Genomic DNA, 8,610 nt, shown 5'->3' on the forward strand with positions numbered 1-8,610 from the left:
GGACCCGGTCCTTTGACATGTTTTTATAATCCTTCTGTTGACATTAAAAATATTTAAACAACTGAAAGATCTTCAAAAATCATGGCTATGTTGTTATAAAAAGTACAATGCTGGGATGCTCAGCTATTTCTCTAAGGATTGTTATTATAATGAGTTTTCAGACACTTATGTACAGTAGATTCCAGCGATGGCCACCATTCTCCATCAGTCCCTATAGCCATACCTTTGCCATGTGACTTTGAAATTCCTCTCACTGAAGAGGCAGTTATATTTCTCCATCTCCTTAAATCCGGGGTGGCCTGGTGTCTTGCTTTGGCCAATAGAATGTGACTGTAGGGAGGATGTGCTACTCCAATCCTAGACCTCCAGATGACCTACATATTTCCTCTTCTCTCTTGCTCCTCTGCCACTGCTGTGAGAGTATGCAAGGATTAGCATGCTTGAAGACGAGAGGCTTATGGGGCACAATTAAGTCACCCCAGTCATCCCAGGCAAGAGAGACCTTCCTAAATAGATTAATAAATTGCCAGATACATCAGCAGAACTACCTAGCTGACTACTCCAGAACATAAGCAACAAATGCATATTATTATTTGTCTCTGTGTTTTGTGTGGTTTGTTACGTACAGCAATACCTGACTGATGTCTATATCAACACCGAGTTTTTAAAACTCCAAGACACAATTAAAAAATAAAACGGCCTATTGTATACTCTTCTTTTGTTCCCTAAAAGTGATAATGAGTTTCCAGATTGTTAGTTAAATAATCTAACCATACTCAAGAAGTTTTTAATCGTGTGTCTCTGAAGAGATGGCAGGGGTGGGAGGGGGAATTTTCACTGTACCTCTTTTTGTTCTTTTGAAATTTGCACCAGGTGAGTGTCACATATTCAAAAAAATACGTGAATACAGTGCACTGAGTTATATCTCTAGAGGAGAAGGTACCCATTTCTATACACACAAGACAAAGTAAAAGAGACAATTATTTGTAAGGCCAAGTCTTTCAATGGATATAGTCAGATATAAAGGGCCAGTATCTAGGGGGAAATATCTAGAGAGTCTAAATACTCTAATAGCTTTCCAGACAGACATGAAAATCTATAGGATAATTCTGAAAAGCTAGCATTTTCACAGATAAACTGTGGTTTTGCTTCCTGACCACAAAATATACTAGGTCAGAGATTTCTTTTTAAACACTAGTTCAGGGGTTCTCAAAGTATGGTGTGCATAAGAACCACCCTTGCCTCTTGTTAAAAATGTAGATGATCCAGGTCCCATTGCAGAGATCTGATTGTAGGTGTGGGATGGAGCCTGAAAATCTGCACTATCACAAGCAGCTCAAACAATTTTCGTGAACTCCATTTTGAGAGACACTCAGTGTAGTCACTGCTGTGTGGTCCGGTCGGGCTGCCTTCGCTGCCCAGAAGTAATGAGTGTATGGGTGCCTGGGGCACTCTCACCAAGTAGATCACTAAATTTGGTAACTATAAAAAAAAAGGTTAGTGAAATTGAGTATCCAACAACATGGGTCAAGAAAGGCAGAAGTGAGTTAAAGAAATAAAGCTCCAGTATTTTTTTTCCAGTATTTTTTTAAAGGAGCTGATGGAAGAATTAATCAGATTGTTCAAAACTAGAGAGTAAAAGTGGGTTACATACACAGATAATTTTAAGAGTAAGAGGACTAAGAAATCAGTGAAAATAAAGTTTTTATTTTGTTTTGAGCAAATATTTGCTACTTGATGAGGAGGTAAGATGAATTGCAGAGGGAAAAAAAATGAGCAGCCCTTGTGGTGTGAATATGAAGTCTATCAGAGGAAAAAAAGTACAGCTCTGGTTTTGTATGTTGACAAAGTGTTGTGCTAAACTTTCTGATAGCTCCTGGGAACAAACAGAATAATTTCTAGCTGCAGAGTTTGGCTAGTTAATGACACTTTTTTGTTGTTTCCAGTTTTGGAGAGTATCAGGATTTCACCAGATAATTTTCAAAGAATCCTGAAGATGTCAAATGTAGGTGTAGAATCAGAGTTTTCTAACACTTTTATCTGCTACGTGAGTGACATATTGAGGCATGCAATACTAATTGTGGCTAATAAATCTTGACATGCTCAAGAGTATTACAAAATTATAGTAAAGGTAGCACTGTGCAGCTTTGCATCTTGGGAAGAGAATAAAAATGTGATAATAAGGGTTTTTTTTCTGTTTGATTATTTGATTCTGTTTTGTTTCAGTGTGGATTGCTTTTTTTGTTAGGGAAGTAGTACATACTCTCAGGAAAGAGGTACTAAATACATAGAAGGAAGAAAGGAGCCTTACTCTCCAAACACAAGTTTAAATGTTTTGATGTATTTCCCATTAGCTTTTGCCAATAGATCTCACGTGGATCTATTTTTTTTCTCCCATTTTATTGGTTTCACACTGCACAAACACCATTGCATCTTACTTAAAAAAAAATTAAATATTCAATGCATTTCTCAGTGCCATTATATATGCTTAATACATACCAGTTTAAATTGGGGAAGCAGACCTCCAGGGTTGAACAGCTGAAAATTTTCTAGTCTTTTGCTAATATGCAAGTAAGGATGCTATTAAAAACTAGCAGTCTATTGCTTTTGATGTTATTTCTAATTGTTTCTGGGGATAGATTCTCAGAAGTCATACAACTGGGTCTAAGGTTATGAACATTTTAAGGTTGATGACATTTTGTCAAACTAATTTCCTAAAGCACATCCACCAGCATTCACTTACCCTTGCTGGTATATTTTCTTTCTTTACTTCCTTCCTTAGGGAGCTTTTTATAGCCATCATAGAAAAAAAATCACTGCAATTAAATAGGAGCCTTGCTATCTCATTTTAAATTGCAGCTATTTGATTATTGCTGAGATGCAACATTTTCTTCCATACAAGTTTTATTTTCTCTTTCACCACTAAGTAATTTTTTTCACCATCTTATAAGAGGGCTTCTATAACGACAAATTTATTGTTATAATTGCTGCAAGTATGTGTTCCCAGAGTTGACTTCCTAAATCTTTGTTTTCTCCCAGGCACAGTGGAGTCATGGATCCTTTTGGCATGACCCCTGGCTGAATCATTTGCCTGAGGGTTTCCAAGCTACTCATTCCAGCACCATCAAGGCTGAGGCTCCTGACGCTGACTAGTACCCCCAGTATGTCCCTGAGGTCACTATTTTTCAGGCAGATCCAGAGACAAGAAACAGCCACATCTGCTTTCTGGTAGCCAGGCGCTGCTGCTGTCTGCTGGGCCCTATCTTTATGAACGAAAGCTGGGAGTCGCCACTGTAAACCCCCAGCCTCTTGTGAAATGGTTTTATGCATGAGATTAGAACCTTTTAAGCTATCTTTCCCCCTAGAAAGGAACTGAAGAGGGGAGAAAATACACTGCAAGATAGATATCACCGAAAACAAGTTTGGATTAAAGTGCCTAGCTACTGCTGTATTTAAAATTGTCCCAATGTTACCACATTAAAAAAAAATGTCCCCAAACATAATTTTAAGGATGTTACTGAATTTTCTGACTGCCTGGTCAAAGTTTGCCTCCAGGCCAGCTCTTAGGGACAGATTACTCAAAGTGTGGTTGGTGAGGACCTGCAACTTAGCCCGGGAACTTGTTAGACACGCAGAGCCCACCCCAGACCTACTGCATCAGGTCTGCAGTTGAACAGGACCCCCAAATAATGTGAATGCATGTTAAATCTGAAAAGCACACTCTTAAAAGCAGTGATTTCAACTGGCCTACATATTAAAATCTCCTGAGGAGCTGGGAAACAACATGGATTCCAGGTCCTGCCCTTGATTCCTACTGCTCGAGAGCAGGGGTTCGGTGGGCCTTGGAATTTCATTGTTTAAAAGCTGCTCAGTGATTCTATGTGCAGCCAGAGATGAGTACATTTTTGAAAACTTCTAACAAGGCAGCATTGATAGGATTCTCTTTAAAATCCATGCTTCAAATTCCATATGACAATTAAATCCAAAACCCAGTTCGCTTCTGGAGGACAGGGTTACAATAAAACATTTTGTGTGTGTGCGCACGGGATACTGTGTTGGCCAGTTTCAAGAGCAACTAGGTTTATCAGGATAAGAAACAAAACAACAAAAGACAATTGAGGTCTTGCCTTAAATGCATCTCAGTACTGGCAATCCCACACTTGGTCCTGTTCTGTCTCTCCTGGAGGGGTCTCACACTAGCACACTAACATGGCCCATCTTTGTCGTTATTAAGATGCACAAAACATCCAGACCAGCCCTGCCACCAGGGATGTTTTCACACTACTATAAATGCAGCTTTCAAAGCTAATCTCTATAGTGTTTATGAGTCATTTCCTGAAGTGAAGAACACACAGCCACCTGGGTAGCAACATACTTTGTTATCTGAATTTCAAGTTGCTCCTGGTTTTCTGTGTTTCTAGAAGACCAGCATGCAGTCAACAGCCCCATGACAAGTGTGGAGCTTGGTGTTCGCTATAAAGTGATGCCATCACTGGAGGTTCTCAGCAGCTGGCTGGAAACCAGGCCTCACACAAAGCTCTCTAACCTCTAGGTTGGTCACACTGGAGCTGCTGCATTGAATCAATTTCTATTAGTCCAAGATTCTGATCCACTCAGTTGAGGGGCTTCTAGAAGCCCACTGTGGTGGCCTATAGTTGTGAGCCAACTGTCTACCCTTTTGTGCTTTATAATTATGACCAGTTTCTATTTCTTCCTTAAGGTGAGAAAGTTGGGAAATCTTTCATTAGAGCAGGGTTCTCAAATTTTTTTGGCTCAGAACATCTTAATGCACTTAAAACTTATTAAGTGTCTCAAAGAGTTTCCATTTCTGTGGGTTATATCTAGTCGTGTGCTGGAGTCAGCTTGTAACAGCACATGAGAATTCAATCATCAGTATAAAACCAATCTTTAACAGTTGGAAGCTTGAAACTGACAACAGAGGAAATACTTACACCATGGAATCTGGAAAATGCTACAGAATCAGGGACTTTTTTCTTTTTCTAGAGATCAGGTTTAGCAGCAAACTGATTACATTGACCAATATTTATTATATTAGACATTCAAATGGAGAACTTTTGAAAATACTTCACTTGAAAATAACAATAAACCCATTACATGCTAACATAAATACCGTATTTTTTCACACACAAAAAAATTTTTCCCCAAAACAATGGCTTAATGATGAGAGTTACATTATTTAATATTTCTACAACTCTCTTTAAGGGCTGACTTAATAGAAGACATATTTTCATATCTGCTTCCACATTCAATTTTTTGCACTATCAGATATCAGGTAGCCTCTGGAAAACTACTGTGTACTCATGAAATAATCAGACAAAAATACCTGAGTGTTTTAACATAGTTTTGATTATGTATATCTCCTGAAAGGGTCTCAAGGACTCTGAGAATAACTGTATTGGACTGCATCCTACTTAATTAGCTGCACATCCTTCATAAAACACAATTAGATGTATTCTGTGGTCAATTACTCTCCATGAACATTTGGTCTAGTAATTTTGAAAGGAATAGTCACATAGCTATGCCAATTTGGCCAGGAAATTACTGTTGGTGACTGTTCCTCCCCTTTATTTTCATTATGGCACCGGGGTGAAGATAAATTACTAGTGCAATGTCTAGGCCTCAGTAACTTAAAAAACATGGTCATGAACAAAGCTGGGGGTATTATGCTCCCTGACTTCAAGCTATACTACAAGGCTATGGTACTCAAGTCAGAATGGTACTGGCACAAGAACAGACCCACATATCAATGGAACAGAATAGAGGGCCCAGATTTAAACCCATGCATATATGGTGAATTAATATATGATAAAGGAGCCATGAAAAGACAATGGAGAAAAGACAGCCTCTTCAATAACTGGTGCTGGGAAAACTGGATGTTGACGTATAAGAGAATGAAATGGGATTACTGTCTATTCCTAACACAAAAGTGAACTCAAAATGGATCAAAGACCTGAATGTAAGACATAAAACCATAAAACTCTTAGAAGAAAACATAGGCAGAAATCTCTTGAACATAAGCATGAGCAATTTTTTTCCTGGATGCATCTTCCCAGTCAAGGGAAACAAAATAAAAAATGAACAAGTGGGACTACATCAAACTAAAGAACTTCTGTACAGCAAAGGACACCATCAGCAGAACAAAAGGGCAAACTACAGTATGGGAGAATATAAACAAGTTATTCTTGTTATAGGATGTTAACCCCTTACTTACAGAGATGTCATCTCACACATTAGAATGGCCACTATTCAAAAGACAAGAAATAAGTGTCGGTGAGGATGTGGAGAAATGGAAACCCTTCTATACTGTTGATGGGAATGTCAATTGGTATAGCCAATGTGGAAAGCAGTATGAAGGTTCCCCAAAAAACTAGAAATAGAAATACCATATGACCCAGCAATTCAACTTCTAGGAATTTACCCAAAGAAAATAAAATCCCTGATTCAAAAGATATATGCACCCCCTATCCTATGTTTATTGCCACATTATTTACAATAGCCAAGATATGAAAGCAATCAAAGTGTCCATCAATAGAAGAATGGATAAAGATGTGGTACATATACACAATGGAATATTATTCAGCCATTAAAAAAAGAAATCCTGCCATTTGCAACAACATGGATGGACCTAGAAGGTATTATGCTCTGTGAGATAAGCCAAAAGACAATACCATATGATCTTGCTTATTTTTAGAAGATTAAAACCAAACAAAATAGCAGTAGACTCAGAGACACTAAGAAGTGACTGGTGGTCATCATGGGGGAGGGGTTGGGATGGGCAGATGGAGAGGGTGAGGAGGATAAAGGGGCACAAACATTCTCAATCATACTATAAGTTGGTCATGGGGATGGTAGTGCAGCATGGAAAATACAGTCAATGATTCTGTAACAGCTTCCAATATTCCTACAGATAGTTACTGCACTAATAGGGGTGAGGATTTAATAATATGGGGAACTACTGAACCACTGTGTTGTATGCTTGAAACCAATATAAGATTGTATATCAACTATACTTGAATTAAAAAAAAACCCAAAACATGGTCATAAATAGTGCTTAACTTTTTCTACTTGCTCTCAGAGCCCAAGACTTCCTGAAGGAAATACATTTTTCTTAATTCTTAAATTAAGAAGTATAACCTAAATTTTTCCAAATGTATGTATATCCAACAGCCAACTATTTCATTTCCTTAAAAATCCTTTTAACTTGGTGGAAAAATCAAACATTTCCATGTTAAGAAAACTCAACTGTGTTTCTTAAATTCAAACATATTTTGAAAACTAAGAATAGAAGAGTTTAAACGTCACTTTCTGGTTAGAGTGGGGAATCTTATTTCTGGTGGCCATGAGCTGGGCTGACTTTAATGTACCTACACGTGAAATGCTTGTGGAGAGTCCAGGGACCAGAGACTTATGCTTGTGTGTTAACTCAAAAAGTTTGGTGTTCACAGAATTTTTTGGTTGAAATAACTTTTCCATTGATTATGAATCTAGAAATACTTTATTAGAATTTTTTATTGATTTTAACTCTCAGAAGTATTTTTCATTTTGCTTTTAGTTGCCCCTCCTGCCCTCTGCCCCAGGAAGTGTTAGATGGAAAGGATTATCACTAATGGGCAACCCTTCTTTGGGTTTCTACACAGCCTCTTGGCTCTGACATTTAACTCATTCCTTTTTTCACTAGGGAAGAACTGCAGACTCAGTCCACAATGCCTAAAGCTCAGGAATCCATACATATTCTCAATGTTATAATCTTGAATTTTCCAAAGAAAAGATTAAAAAAGAAAAAAAGACACAGAAAGGTAGTAACCCAATGCTTCTGGTAGAAATTGCATTTTTTCATTTTTCCTCCATTTGCTCCAATCTCCATGCCCAAAGAAGCTGACCATGGACCACATGACCCAGGTTTCCTTGACTCTGGGTTTGGGTTACGATTAGGAGCAATGGGAGGCCCCAGCAAGAGATCAGAGGGTGGAGAAGAGGAATTTAGGGTATTCCTTCCTCTGCCCCTTTGAGCCTGGGTGGCAACAGCCTCACCTAATTGCTGGTCTCTGAGGTGCTTCAGGATCCCCACTTGGTTTCCTTAATCCCATCCACACCTCTGCAAATTGCTTCTTCATTAAATGCTCTTCAGCTAAACTCTAAGACTGACTTTTCTGCCAGGGAGCTGAAAGATACAGTAAAAATGTATTCTAAACATCATGTTTATTAATATAGGTTACATAATTTTTTAAAAAGAACATAAAAACAACAACATAATATTTTATAAGTACAGACTGATAATATAGTAATAATAGCCATATTGAGTCAGAGGTATTTTAATATATATACAGACTGGATAAACAATGACAGTAAATTTCCACTGAATTGGATACAATGAATTTAGAAACCAAATTAATAAATTCAATGCTAGCTTCTAGTTACAATACACACTTTTATATAAATTATTCTATGGCATTGGGAAACAGTTTATTCTTTCAAATAGGTAAGCATTTGCCTTGCAACTTCCTGATTTTTTTTTTGTTTACAATACCAACTTTTTTTCATAAGGAGAAAAGATACATTTCAAACTAATTTCAAATTACTGTGTTAGTA

This window comes from Manis pentadactyla, chromosome 2 (genome assembly GCF_030020395.1).
Source record: "Manis pentadactyla isolate mManPen7 chromosome 2, mManPen7.hap1, whole genome shotgun sequence".
Lineage (NCBI taxonomy): Eukaryota > Metazoa > Chordata > Mammalia > Pholidota > Manidae > Manis > Manis pentadactyla.